Here is a 15,562-nt window from a genome sequence, read left to right as displayed (position 1 = left end):
TGGGGTTGGTTCTGAGCTCATACTAGCTTGACCTGTTTTCGATAACCCAGTGTCCTCATACCAGGACTATACCCAAATGGTAACAGGGAGTGTGTCTCGTGGTTCTTATGTTCCACAATGCCAAACTGAAAAGAAAACACAGGGAGCTGGTCTCCTGGCATTAAGGAGAATCCCCGAAGGGGCCAAATTTACTCACAGATAGTGGGAGCCAGCCTGTCCACCTGTCCAATCTTAGAACTTTCATTTTGAATGAAATCAGATATTAAATATCTAGAGTCTACTTGCCTATGGGTGCTGTGGTCTTCAGGGTACCAGACTCACCACTGCCTGATTTAAAAAAAATAAATATACAGCCACCTGCTAAATGTTTTTGTTCCAACTCAGAAACCCCAAACCCAGAATCTTGAATCCGTGCCTCAGCAGGAATGGAAGACCATAGGTTGTGGATGGCAAATGACTTACTGCAATCTGAAAAGGTCTATACTGCTGGTATAAAATGTGACCACATTCCGTTTCTTCCTTTACCCATCTGTTGCTGTTTTGGTCTAGGGAAGAGGATGATTTTAAAGATTTAAATTTGGACTGTGTATAAGCTGATTTCTCAAGCCACATTTAATGTATTTTGGCAACAAATGCTACTTTGGTGCTGTTTGCCTAAGAAGGCAGGATGGAGCGAGAGGTTTTGATCTTTTTTCGGGTTGTATGCATTTTTTGTTCCCATGCCAGAGCTTTGATTGGGAGGAGGGGAAAAGTATAGAGAGTACCATAGAGGAAGGAGAAACCTTGTAGCCATGAGGCACCCAGCCTTGATGGGAGGAACTGGAGTGGACCTTCAGCTCCGGAGGCATGCCAGGACTGAGGACATAAAAATAGGGAGTGCTTCACACATCTGTGTGTCATCCTTATACAGGGACTTGCTAGTCTTCTCTGTATCGTTCCAATTTTAGTATATGTGCTGCTGAAGCGAACACCAGGTTGTGTGCATTTTTGAAGTGGTTGTGATTAAGGCAGTGGCATACAGATAGTGAGTTAATTTTTTTTTTTAATTTTAAAGAAAGGAGAGCAAGGGATAGGGAGGAAAATGAAAGAATGAAGACTGTGAGGAAAAAGAGCTCCAGAATGTCCCCTGGTTTCTCTGTCATCTTAGGCATATTAGTCTTGTCTCCATAACCAGGTAGAGGAGATAAACTCATTCAAGTCCAACCATGAATTGAAGCCCTCAGAGTTCCTAGGGTAGGGTGGGCACAGAACAGCTGCCCTATCTGGGAAGATTACCTAGAGAGTCAGATGGGGAAATCTGCTTGCCCTGCATATGCTCTCTCTCTCCCCATCTATCTCTCTCTCTCTCACATGCACACACACCAACGCTGTTTTTTTCCATGTCTGTTAGGTTCTTGCAGTAAGAAGCAGGTGCCACATTCTTAAGTATGACAGATTCTTTCTTCTATTTTGTAAACATGATCAGTAACTGAGGTCCTAGAGTAAGAATCACAGAGAATCAGTCTTAGAGTTGTCTCCCTCTCTCTGTGCCCCTCCCTGGCTCACACTCTCTCTGTCTCTCAAAAATAAATAAAATGTTAAAAAAAAAAGAGTTGGGAGGGGTCTTCAAAGTTACCCCCAAGAAGCTCTGTCCAGGGCAGTATGTCCTTCTATCCTCTTGGCAAGTGACTTCCCTGCTTTTGTGTAAGCATGGCCATGGGGCAGTCCTATAAATGTCTCAGGATGGTTACTGTATTTCCTAAGTGCTTGGTCTTCTAACACTCCTAGTTCTAATAGCTGTCTCTCTGAAAGCCTATGATACAGATTCAACTTCCTCTCACTGCTGAGTTGCCCTCCTCTGGACAGATTTGGCAAATGTTCTTTCTAAACTCGAAATAGGGGTCCCACTGCTCTTCATCTGGATGATATGCCCAGCCTGTGAGGGTATGACATCCGGCTGGCTGGCCAAACATTTAACTCCTAAGAAGGTTGGTAAAAAGTGTTGGTTTGCTAGGATGTTACACTAACTTTATATTCACCCATTTGCTTAACAATATGGCTTACATTATAGTGTTCTTAAATCCAGCCATTGTGAATACCAATTTTTCAGTTTTTCAAAGGGGTTTGAAGAATGTTATATGTTTAGGGCACCCGGGTGGCTCAGTCGGTTAAGTGGCCGACTTCAGCTCAGGGCATGATCTCACTGTTCTTGAGTTCGAGCCCCATGTCAGACTCTATGCTGACAGCTCAGAGCCTGGAGCCTGCTTTGGATTCTGTGTCTCTCTTGCTCTCTGCCCCTCCCCCCACTTGTGCACACACACGTGCTCTCTCTAAAAAATAAACATTAAAAAAATGTTATATGTTTAGTAACTTATAATAATACGGGAAAAATTACCACATCTCATAAAGGTCAGTCTTTACTTTCTCCCAAAGCTAAATAACATTATATATATTCAGAATTATTCTTTTGGCAACTCATTTTTATCTGCCATGGAAAATACACCACAGATGGAGGCATTCCTGAGATAAAAGTGGGAGGTGTATGGGGCCTCAGTTTCTAAACTGACAAGATGGGTTCTGAGTTTCTTTCTGGCTTTGACATTCAGCATTCTCTGCATAACTCTCCTCTGGTCAATTGCCTCAAGAGAACCCCCTCTTTCAAATAATAGAAATACACACCTTTATTACTTCTTTTTGGGTAGAAGTAAAAACATACTGCTCGATTAACGTCTCAGCTTAGTATGTATTTTATGGTAGAAAAATGAAAAATATCTAATATTTTAAGTATTATGTAGTTTTAAATATGTAAGATTTCAATCTTTGTCATTTTGTACAGAACGATAAGTTTTTAAAAAGTTAGCTGAAATTTATTATGAGCCTTTACACATACTTCTAATATATAATTATGCATAATCAAAGAACAGATAATGCCTACCATCTATAAACTAGATTAAAGAAGCATTAATGGATATTAAAGCACTGGGATTTTGAGGACTTAAAACTAGTTTTGCAAGATGAAACATTCTGGAGATTGGTTGTACAACCATATGTATATACTTAATACTACTGAGCTGTACACTTTAAATGGCTACAATGGTATATTTTATGTGATTTTTTTTTTTTTACCACAACTAAAAGTATTTTAAAATGCACCCTTCTTGGGGTACCTGGCTAGCTCAGCTGGAAGAGCATGCAACTCTTGATCTCAGGATTATGAGTCTGAGCCCCACACTGGGTATAGACATGACTTAAGTAAAAAAAAAAATGCAATAAAACAGAATATGAAAAATTGCAACACAAGGTGACACATACATACAACAGGGCAGACATCACATGGTGGCTGTACAGATGTAGCAGAGACTGCTCCTGGCCCCAGCTTCCATTCTTGCCTCTTCCTTTGAGTTTTATGTCTTAAATCCTGCATGTCCCAGCCCCATTTACAGCTAGAATGTGAATGGAACAGAAGTGGTGCATGTAATGTTTAATCCCTTAAGGAAGCCATCTGCCCTCTACTTTCTCTTCTCCCATCTCATAGGCTGGAACTCAAACACAGTATGGAGTGAGTCTCAGCCTCATAGATTAAGGTGTCATAGCAACAAGGCAGAAGCAACTTGGTCTCTCAATGGCCTGGAGGAAGAGGGCTGCCCACCCACCGGGACCACTTGCCTGCCTCTGAACAGTTAGGTGAGAGAGAAATAAACTTCTTTTGGTTTGGGCCACTGCAGCTTTGGGTCTTTTTGTTACAGTAGCTGAGCCTATACGTTTACACAGGAGAATAATCACCTGCACATGCAGCTGGCAGACTGTCTGGGAAGACATAACAATAAAGATACGCTCTGCAACAAAGTCCGGCTTCCCAGCCTCTAAGCCCTGGGCATTGACTGGCTGTCCTTCTCCCGGTACTGGAAAATTCCTTTCTCATTGCTGTGTGTGTGTGTGTGTGTGTGTGTGTGTGTGTGTGTGTGTGTGAGTTGGGAGGCATGTTCCAAAGATGGAGGGAGGAGACCCAGCAGAAACGACAGGTGGAATTTTGGAGAGAGAGAAAGAGAAAGAGAGAGAGAGAGAGAGAGAGAGAGAGAGAGTATAGATGATTAATTTGATTTTAGACGTGTTTGTTTAGGATTTCAATAGATAATGCCTCTTGACCATCAAAATTCTGAAACAACTGAACAAAGAGCACGAGGAAAATTAAAAACACTTCCTTTTTTTTGATAAATGCTGATCTGAGGACACAGTTTAGTGAAAGATCATACTGACTTTCTAATACTGAACTGTGGAGTTGGACTGACCATTTTGTAGCTACGGTAGCAGCTCAAAGAGCCTAAATTTTTAAAAAATTAATGTTTATTTTTGAGAGAGAGAGAGAGAGCACACGAGCAGGGGAGGGGCAGAAGAGGGAGACACAGAATCCCAAGCAGGCTCCAGGCTCTAGAGCTGTCTGCACAGAGCCTAACATGGGGCTTGAACCCATGAACCATGAGATCATGACCTGAGCCAAAGTCAGACGCTCAACTGACTGAGCCACCCAGGCATCCCAGAAGCTCAAAGATTCTAATGCAATGTAACATTGGGGGCTTATTTAATCCTTTCCCTTTAAACTATAGGAGCTGGTGGAGTAAAGAAATGTAAACTGTTTAATGAAATTCTTTCATTTTTTAATTTCCCTCTCATAGCTCTTTTCTTTGATAGATTTGGTGACATATCTCACATTTACTTGACCTCCACTGGTGATCAAATGGAGCCATTGTTGATATTCTGCTTTCTTTCTATAATTACACTCCTAATTTTCATTGTGATAAGGAGTAAACAGCCACCTTGCTCTATCCACTTAAGGGATGAGTCTTGGGTTCCCCTCAGAAGGTAACTTCAGGACTGGAGAATTCTGTCTGACAATAAACTTCCTTTCCAGGATATTTCTCAGTTTTTTTTTTTTTTTAATGTTTGTTTTTGGAGGAGAGAGAGAGACAGGGTGTGAGTGGGGGAGAGGTCTAGAGAGAGGGAAAGACACAGAATCTGAAGCAGGCTCCAGGCTCTGAGCTGTCAGCAAAAGCCTGACGTGGGACTTGAACTCATGAGATGTGATATCATGACCTGAGCTGAAGTCAGACACTTAACTGACTGAGCCACCCAGGTGCCCCTCTTGGTTTTTATATAAATCCGAACATACTGGCTCACACCTAAGCTAAGTCAGTCCTTACTACCATCTACTGAAATGGCCCTTCCAAATGTTGGTTTCTTTTACCTGGATAGCATGTACAGGTATTTAATAAGTATTTAAATAAGAAGAAAAAGAAATTGAAGGTAACGGTGGAGTCTAAAGTTCTTTCAAGAGATCATCTTAATATGTGAAAGGAGAAATAGGTAGTACACCCAGTACAAGGTGAATGTTTTCCTAGTTTTTCTAACAGAAGTGAATCATCAAGCAGAGTTGCTCAGATACTGAACTGGATTGTGAAAAGCAAGCAAAAACCAATGTGCTGTTATTAAAAAAATCACTCATTTGCTAATAAATCCAATATTGTCACAAACACTATAAATTGTTCATCCTCAATTGTGAACTGGTAAACTGATTAACATCATATTCTAAATTTGAAATGAAGTTTATGTTGGAGAATAGTTGTTAAAAGATGTATTGAGACATAGCTGTTGAGAAAAGGCCAATGAATTCTGGCTAAAAGACCAGATAGGTGACTATTTGATAAATGTATAATAAAACAGCAGAATTTTATTAGTACTATTACTCTATGAGCCTGGAACAGTTTAAAATGGAGAGGTTATTGAAGAGTATGTGTCTGACACAGAAACAGGTTTCTCCAGGATGGAGGAATATCAAAATGAAGCCCCTTTGTCTGATAATGGGGTGTTTCTTTCTACAAAAAATCTTAAGGGGCGCCTGGGTGGCTCAGTTGGTTAAGCGTCTGACTCTTGATTTTAGCTCAGGTCATGATCTCACAGCTTGTGAGTTCAAGCTCTGCATAGGGCAGTCTGTTGTCAGCACAGAGCCCGTTTAATAGCTTCTGTACCCGTCTCTCTGCCCCTCCCCCACTCACACTTTCTCAAAAATAAATAAACATTAAAAATATTTTTACTTTTGAGAGAGAGAGAGAGAGAGCGAGCAGGAGTGAAGGAGGGGCAGAGAGAGGGGGAGATACAGAATCTGAAGCAGGCTCCAGGCTCTGAGCTGTCAGCACAGAGTCCAATGTGGGGCTCGAACCCACAAACTGCAAGATCAGGCCCTGAGTCAAAGTCAGCCACTTAACCAACTGAGCCACCCAGGTGCTCCAACACTAAAAATATATATATATTTTTTTTATTAAAAATTTTTTTTTCAACATTTATTTATTTTTGGGACAGAGAGAGACAGAGCATGAACGGGGGAGGGGCAGAGAGAGAGAGGGAGACACAGAATCGGAAACAGGCTCCAGGCTCTGAGCCATCAGCCCAGAGCCCGACACGGGGCTCGAACTCCCGGACCGCGAGATCGTGACCTGGCTGAAGTCGGACGCTTAACCGACTGCGCCACTCAGGCGCCCCACTAAAAATATTTTTAAAAAAGCTTAAGAAAACTGTGGATCATTCAGAAGGTGGAATTTATGGACAGCTATTACGTGAGCAAAAATGTTTATCTCAAAAGAGATCTAATATTCCTAATTAGTAATATTATTAATAGGGTTTTGTCAAGTCAGTTCTTACAGCTTTGTTTTCAATCAGCTAAAAATGTTTGATATATTACCCTAATCTACTGTCTTAATTGTACTGTTTTCTGATGTGTATTTATTTATGTCTTGAGACAGCAACTTTTTGAACCAAATTATTTATTTTGAGAGAGAGAGAACACATCATGAGCAGGGGAGAGGCAGAGAAAGAGGAGAGTGAGAGAATCCCAAGCAGGCTCCATGCTGTCAGTGCACAGCCCGAGGTGGGGCTCAAACCCACCAACTGTGAGATCATGACCTGAGCCAAAGTCAAGAGCAGGACGCTCAACCAACTGAGCCATCCAGGCGCCCCTAATAAGTTGTAAGTCAGTGTTCTTTGTTTTTTATTATCAGTAAGACCTACTATGAATTTAATAGGAGAAGAGATATTAGAGTTCCCAATTAATGATGTCCATCCTTTGAAATATACTCATCTGAGGTGTATTAGTTTCCTAAGGCTGCCATAACCAATTACCACAAACTCTGGTTGCTTCCAACAACAGGAGTTTACCCTCTCACAGTTCTGAAAGCAGATATTTGAACTGGAGGTGTCAACAGGACAGTTTCCCTCCCTGGAGAATCTTCCTGGCGGCTCCCAGCTTGTGCTGGCTGCACTGTGTGTTGCTGCATCTCTGCCTCTCTCTCCATGTGGCCTTCTCTGTGTGTCACTTGAAAGGACTCTTGACATTGGATGATCAAGGAGGATCTTATCTCAATAACCTAACTACATCTTAAGGACTCTTTTCCCAAATAAGGTTCCATTTATGGGTTCTGGGGATTAGGATATGGATGTAGCTTTTGAGAAGGCACAGTTCACTCCATTATGGTAACTGAGGTATATTATTTTAATCATTACATGCCTTAATACACTTGCATGAATATCTTCAGATGGGTGAACACCAAAAGGCTTCCAGTTCTTTATTTTTAAGTTTATTTATTTGTTTTTAAGTAATCTCTACACCCATCATGGGGCTTGAAACTACAACCCCGAGATCAAGAATTGCATGCTCTACTGACTGAGCCAGTCAGATGCCCCAAAGACTTCCAGTTCTTAGAGTCAGAAATCAACAAGCATTGGGCTGTGGTAGCCAAGAACTATAGGTTAGCTAAGAGATCACGGTACAATTACTTTATTAAGTCACGGTTAATAACAAATGAAACCACACTTGTCTAACACTTGCCATCAACACCAGATATGCTGTGCACAAGTATTGCCTGTGTTGTTTTTCACACCACTGCATTTACTAGAACTGCTGAGGGAACTGGATATATGATGTTAAAACTAAGTTGATAAACTCTTGATAGCAGTACCTTGTCAAGTCAGTTCTTACAGCTTTGTTTTCAATCAGCTAAAAATGTTTGATATATTACTCTAATCTACTGTCTTAATTATACTGTTTTCTGATGTGTATTTATTTATATCTTGAGACAGCAACTTTTTGAACCAAAATAAACCTACCAAAGAAAATGAACATGAACAGTAGAATGAATGATTCCTTAAAAGTACTACTAGAAAATATGTTAATAAAGGTGACTTCTCCCTTTTCCATCCTCCCTCCTCTCCCCACCCCGGTTGAGGTGAACAGTGCCTGGACTACTTTAAGTCCTTGGCAAGGTCTCTTGGGGTGCCATTGTATGGCAGGGGACAGGGCTTGGTACTGTCAGAGTCACAGGGTAGTTGAGTTGCACAGACCTCAGAGGTGATCTGGGACAACTCTAAGCTCACTTACGACTCCCCTCTGCAATATTTCTGGCCCGAGGGGCATCCACAACTGCTTGAATGCCTCAAAGTCCATCTCTTTGTCCTTGGCTAGCTCTAAATACTACATTGTAGACCATAGTGCTGTCTGGAGCCATATTCTGCCTCCCCACTTATGCTGTGTATCCATGCCTACTCTTTCCCTTTCTGCTGCCTACCTCCACTGAAAGAGCACTGGTTAAGGGAAAGAGCAAGATAGTACTTCTGAGTCACAGTCTTTAGGCTGTGTGCCTGGAGAAATTCTTTCTACCAACAATGCTGGCTTTTTCCACATAAGCCTAGTAGATATCTTTCATCATCCAGAGAATGTATTTTTTAGATAGTTGGCTAAGGCTTAAATCATACAATATTGGGGCTGAAGAAAGCTCAGCAATTACCCAATTGCTTTAGAAATAATGAGATAAAAGAAATAGAAATAAATGAGATAAAAAAATGTGATCAGTAAATTACTGGAGGTCACTCAACATGATGGGGGCAGAGCTAGGACTACGGCCCAAGTCTTCTGATGCCTATTTAAGCACTTTCCCACACTCTACAGGTTGTGATGCAAAGCTTGCTCCACCTCTTGAGATGTTGGCCTCACTGGTGCCATCTGATGAGACAATCGACCTCCTATGGTCTGAATGTTTTTATCTCCCCCAAATCTGTATATTGAAGCCCTAACCTCCAATGTGATGGTATTTGGAGGTAAAGCCTTTGGGAGGTGATTAGGTCATGAGGGTGAATCCCTTGGATGGGATTCGTGCCCTTAAAAGAAGAGACCCAGGAGAGATTATCTTTCTCTCTGTCATGTGAGGAAAAGTCAAGAAAACAGACATCTATGAACTAGGAAATAGACTCTTACTAGGAACCAAACTGTCTTACCCCTTGATCTTGGACTTCTGAGTCCCCAGAACCGTGAGAAATAAATGTTTGCTGTTCAAGCCACCTAGTCTATGGTACTTGTTATAGCAGCTCGAACTGACTAAGATATAACCCACTGAATATACTCAGTGATGCTTACTGAGTGTGCTATGGGCAGACAAGGGTCTTTGTGCTTACAGAGCTTGCTCTCAGGTCAGTGAAGGACTGACAGAACCCAAAAGGCTGCAAGGCTCTGATCCAGCTTTCACATTAGGGCCTTGATTGGGACTAGGGTCACTGAGTTCAACTCTTAATTTTTCACTGGACCCTGACAGGAAAGGTAAAGTACCTGGAGTTAATGTCCCCACTTAGAACTGTTCCTTAACTTGTCACATGTCATCATTTAAGTCCGAAGCACTTCTTGGCTTAGAAAATAAGTCTCCTTACTTCCTCTCCTGTACTCAGCTCTAATATTAAGCAGGAACCCAAGGTCCATGACAAGAACTATAAAAAAAAAAATCTGTTTTTTTAAATTAAAACTCATTGTTGTCCATAAAATAAAGTATATCTCTTGGGAGCATTAAAACTATCAACCAGCTACTTGTAAGTGAGAGAGGCATTTTCTGGTTGACACAGTAAGCGAGAAAGATCCAGATGGTGGAGCCTTTTGGCATGGACTTATCTGCTCCGGCTGTCTAATACATTTCTCCGCTGCGTTAACTCTTCCTCCATCAGAACCATCACATCAGTTTATTTCCAAGGAAGACAAAAACAGAAAGGTGTTTGTCTGTAAGATTCCTACCTTCCTCCTTCAACACTGGGTAGCGCCTATTCACTGCTAGAGGCAACTGAAATGATCTGGATCCTTTGGTGATAAATCTCACAGCTCTGGCCCATGCAAGATTCAATATAGTCTCTTCCTCATGAAACAGGAAAGGGGACTAGACTTTTGGGGGCTATGTTACCTGGGCTGGACATGATTCCTGATGAAGATTCAGAATTTATTTTAAAAAGGGTTTTGGATTGCTGGATGGAGCATGTTGCATGACTGCTGGCTGGAGAATGAGTCCCTTGGGCTTGAGGCCCTGTCTTCTTTCATGAGGAATCCCTGCCAATCCAGGATCTGTGAAATGCTTCCGCCAGCCAGTCTCTAATTTAGCATATGTACAAAGCCAATTTTTGGACACCATGATGGAGCCTGGCATCTCTGCACCCCTCCATGTTTGTAATGCTCACAGGGAAATAACAAGTAACTAGCAAAACAGAAAAAAAATGTGACAAGAAAAGGCTTTCTAAAATCACAGATAAATCGTCTATGTATTATGTATGTATATGTGTCTCCCTCCTGCTTTTCCAATATAAACTTCCCCCATGTAAATCCTTGTAGTTATTTCATTTAGATTTTCAATCTGGGATGCACTTAGCAATAGCCAACACAGACAAAGATAAAACCCTGCTCCCCACTGAGAACATCTGATTTTTTAAATGTAGAAATGCTGCTCTTTACAAAATAGGACATTTCCCTTTTAATTAGTTTCAAAATACAACCAAATAATTTGCAACTAGGAAATGATACCATTTAAGAGTACTTAAAATAATTCCCATGCATGCAAAGCCAATTTGATGAGAGGCACAAGCTAGTGAAACCTTAAGTTTTTAGATAAACTGAACTTTTTCTGTGGGGACAGCTATCACTAACATGGGCAAATTATCACTATCTTCTCTCAGAAAACTCCAGTCAAAAAGAAAAAAAAAGAATAGAAAAGAAAAAAGAAAAGAAAACCCCAGTCTAAGGTATTTTCTGAATATTTGGGGACAATTGCTAATTGAGGCTTGAATGTACCCATCCATCTTAGCTGAAAATATGGACCTTCCTGCCTCCCTCCCTTTCTCTAGATTTTCTTGCCAACCATCTAGTTTTCTAACAGTCCTTCGAGAGAATGGGTAGACACAAAAGCTCTATGGTAAGATGTCATGCTATCTTTGAAAATAAATACATATATTGTGCTCACCTACCCTTCAATGTGCCAGCAACGAGTCCCTAGAGGGGCATCCATCAGGAGAGGCATTTTGACTTTTGCCTGTGCATGAATGAAATCAAATCTCTGAATAAAAGGGAAGGCGAGACTAACATGATTTTCCTCAGTGCCTGGATTATGACAATGACCAACTTTTCAGCTCTTTTGGTAGGTGAGATCCCTGCCCTTCTGGCCAGGTGAGCCGCTGCTGATAGGTCTGCTCGCATGGTATGAACAAACTTTTCCAAACCATACTCAGTCCTTACCTGTTAGGGTAGAAAGAAAGTCTGAGCCCTGCATGTATAAATATAAATATTTTAGGAGTCTGGCTGATGGTGAGATTTGCACGGCCATGCAGAAGCCAAGCTTGATTGCCCTGGCCTGGTGTGGGGCTCCCCAGGTGGCAGGGGCTGAGAGCGGGCAGTGCAATTGGCGGGGGGGTGGAAGTGAGTGCCTCCAGTCATTCTGAGTAGCCCCTGGGCTGATTAGTGACGAGGGCTGACAGGCTCCTAAGGGGAGGTCCTGTCCAGTTTCTTTCTGCAGCAGGGATGATGGGCCATGCATGGGGTCCTGAGGCAGAGACTGGGGATTTTTTTGTGTGACCATGACTACATTCCTCATCAACAGGCCACACTCATGGTCTCTTTGGAGGCCACCGACTCACTGGAGGATTACCATTAAGGGACGTCTGCTCAGTGGCGCCAGGTTCTTTCCCCACCCCTCAGGGGCCAGCATGGTGCCTCCATGCTGCTTCACCCAAGCCAGACAGAAGGGCAGGGCACCAGGTCTGGGAATTAGAGAGGGCGATCGATATGTGTATACGGAACACAGTCACGGACAATTGAAAAGGCTCACACGTAATCCCACTGGGAACTGCTTAAAACTGAAGTCCGTGATAAATGACTCACGGAACCCAGACCCCGACTCGTCTGCCTGGGAATGGCCAGAGGTGAGGTTCATAACATTTGTGATTCATGGAGATCAAGGGCCTAGAATGTATGTAAAGGATTCTGGGACTGGCCCTGCAAATAAAAATAACTCTTTAAACGGAAGAATTTTTTACTCCTGACTGATCTTGAAACCCTGAATTATGAGATCGCTACCTTTTCAAGTCTGGTGTCAAAGGAAAGACTACTTCTTTGCAACATAATGCTTACAACTTGAGATCTATTGCCTCGGCACCCTGACACAGCTGCCACCTTGCCAGTACGTTGAGAGTCTTTGCTGATGAGCATGTGTTCATTGGGGAGACCATTTGGAGAATAACCAGAGACTGTAGAGTTATGAGAACTAAAGTAGATATGGGATTAGAATACAGATGTTTTGAACTTCTGGCTTTTGATGAAGTAAAATCAATAAGAATTGAAAAAGTATGTACTTAAGCTATATCAAAGTTCGGTAGATTCTAAGATCAGAGTTGGATTATAATTTGGAATTAATTTACATGGTTTGTGGTCCTAGTAATGCAGTGATTTTCCTAGTGAAAATAAAACATTTGACATCCTGGATTGCTGAGAGTTGGGTTATAACAGAGTCAAAGGAAAGGTAATCTCTGGATAGAGAAAAGCTGTATCAGTCAGGGATCTCCAGAGAAACAGAAGAGAGATAGACAGATTTATTTTAAGGAATTGGCTTACAAGATTGTGGACTGACAAATTCAAAATCCACCAGGGAAGCTGGCACACTGGAAACCTGGGCAAGAGTTGATGTTATAATCCTGAAGGCAGAATTTCTTCTTCAGGAGACCTTCGACTGATTGGATGGGACCCATCTACATTACCCAGGGTAATCTACTTTACATAAAGTAAACTGATTAGAGATGTTAACTATATCCACAAAATATCTTCCCAGCACCATCTAGATTTGTGTTTGATTAAATGACTGGGTACTTACTATAGCTTAACCAAGTTGATGCAAAAAAACAGATCATCACAGATTTCTTTTAAACTGTGAAAAAAAAAATCAATGTCTTCAGTCCATAAAGATTTGCCTTCTTCCTTTTGGAAGGGTCCTGCAAGTCACGCCTTATCAAATGAGGCATGATACACGAGCGATCTGCAGCTCTAAAGTCTTCCTTACCAGATATCCATTGGGAGAAGATGCAGACTCTGAGCCTTGTACAAATATTGTACAGAGAAGGGAATGGCAAACAAGCTGAAATGGAGAGGAGGAAGAGCACCTATTCTAATACTTTCTGTTCTGTTCTACCAGTGTCTCCAAAGCAGTTGTTCCAACCATGGCCAACATAGCAATGGTTGTCTGTGTTGCCCACCTGACCAGTTCCTAGCACATGCTTTCCCTGACTGCTGTTCTGAAATATCCACTAAGTGTGTCCTTTGAGCATGATGCGCTCTTAACCCATGGGTAAACCACATGAAAGGTGATGATGAATGTATTATATTGGGCCAACCAGTGAGTCACAGGGGTTCTCATCCCAAAGAAACATAAGCTTCCTTCCCTGCTAATTATACTATGCATCCTTCTTTTCATAAATTTTATATTTATAAAATAGTTTAAACAACGAAGCATCCTTCATCTAAAGAGGACTGAACCAAAAGGAAAAAATTGCAACAGAAATAATATCGTTTTAATTCTTATCTCTAAGGTCAGATGATAAGTAACATTCACATGACACTTTATCATTTATAAAGTGCTTTCACATACACTCATTTTATTTTTGTATCCTTCAGACTAAAAGGTTGATGGCATCACCCCCATTTTACAGATGATGCCATAAAAGGCTTGGAAAGATTAGCAGCCCTTCCTGATCTGATATGGCCATCAGACTGCTCAGCGGGGACTGGAACTGCAGTCTTCTGCTCCTGGCTACACCCTGGGCTGTTCTGGGGCTTGCTGGTGACCAGTTCAACCTCAAACCCTAGTTTATGGAATTACATAAAGGTGGCCAGAATCTGACTGGCCAACAAATCAAGTGACTCTCTGTTTACGGAAAACCATTGAAGTTACTATTTCTACAGATGGCCAAGGTACCCTTTTCCCTTCCATGTGTGTTTCGTGGGTGCAGAGAGCTCTCTCTATTGGAAATCAGTGGGAGGGCTCTGCACAATAAAGAGCAGGGAATGAGAAGCAGGATGTGGATCTATTCCATAAAGTGAAAACTTAACGTCCTAACAAGTAATTAAGAAAAAATTCGAGGTTGTTTCCTCAGCTGATCATCACCGGCAGAGCCAACTTTGGATTAAACACTTCTGCTCAGTGGTTTTGACATTCTCAGTCAGGCATATCTTGATGAAATTAGAGATGCAGAAAATATTTTTTGATGGAGCGCAGGGACAAAACAGCTAGAAGGGAAGCCAATTTTATACACAAACTTGTACAGACTGAGATAAAGAGGAAAAGGGAAAGCAAGAGAATAAGGAGTGTGTAAGTGTGTGTAAATGAAAGAAAATGAAAGCAAGTGAGAGAAGAGGAAAGGCCGATGCTCATTAATTAGACTTTAAGTTCTTGGCAGTAAGAGGTGTGTTTATAAACAATCTTCACTAAAACATACCTTTCCAACTATTGACTGTTTTATTTGCCAAAAAAGTCTCTAATTATTCTGTACTGTTTCAATCCAAAAGCAGAGAGAGAAATATTAATAAGAGAACATAACCGTTCTTATGACGGAACATAGACTCTGCACAGAGGTCAATATTTCTAATGTTCAATTAACAAAATGTGGCCAGTGTAAACTATTTTACAACAGGATTAGGTGGGGGCTATTAGATAGTTTTCAAACTAGTAAAAAAAAAAAAAAAAAAAAAGAAAAAGAAAAAAGAAAAAAAGAAAAGAAAAAACCTAGACCAAAGATATAAAAGTTGAAATGTTAACTATTCAGGAACCTCTTAATAGCATGCTTATACTAAGCCATCAGTAAAACAACTAGCTTTCCTCTTAGGACTTAAGTCTAGAAAAGTCTGATCTATAAGAGTATAATAAACACTTGCAGACGTGTCAACATTTTTTGGTAAATTATCTCCCATGCATCCTTTCCTAAGGAAGTTACTAGAGGATGTACTCCCTTAAAATGAGGGAATAAACCAAGAAAAAAAAAAAAGACATGAGATCCAATAAACATAAAGTCCAACTCAGAAATTAGGCCAAAGGACTTCCCAGGATGACAGGGAAGGCAGCTACCAGATAACAAGTTAGTAGGCAGCCAACACATATCGGAGAAGGGATGATGGCTCTGGTGGAGTTTGGGACTGAATTAGCGAGAGACATCTAGAAGACACAGCAAATTCAATAGGCGAAGAGATGAACTGTGG

General features: G+C 41.3%; 1 protein-coding gene and 1 non-coding gene across 2 annotated transcripts in view; both read right to left on the bottom strand.

Annotated features, from left to right (window-relative positions):
• Positions 1-15,562, bottom strand: part of CLYBL (citramalyl-CoA lyase) — a 132,708-nt gene that overhangs the window by 48,921 nt on the left and 68,225 nt on the right. The gene's annotated exons all lie outside the window — the stretch shown is intronic.
• On the bottom strand, positions 866-971 carry LOC124523056 (U6 spliceosomal RNA). Its single transcript, XR_006964903.1, has one exon. It is a non-coding gene; the product is annotated as a U6 spliceosomal RNA (small nuclear RNA).

The sequence above is a fragment of the Lynx rufus genome, unplaced genomic scaffold, assembly GCF_022079265.1.
Source record: "Lynx rufus isolate CCGP_SWC_20201006 ecotype Redwood Valley unplaced genomic scaffold, mLynRuf1.p SCAF_1, whole genome shotgun sequence".
Classification (NCBI taxonomy): domain Eukaryota; kingdom Metazoa; phylum Chordata; class Mammalia; order Carnivora; family Felidae; genus Lynx; species Lynx rufus.
The sequence above is the reverse complement of the archived record's forward strand: the minus strand, read 5'-3'. Positions and strand labels throughout refer to the sequence as shown.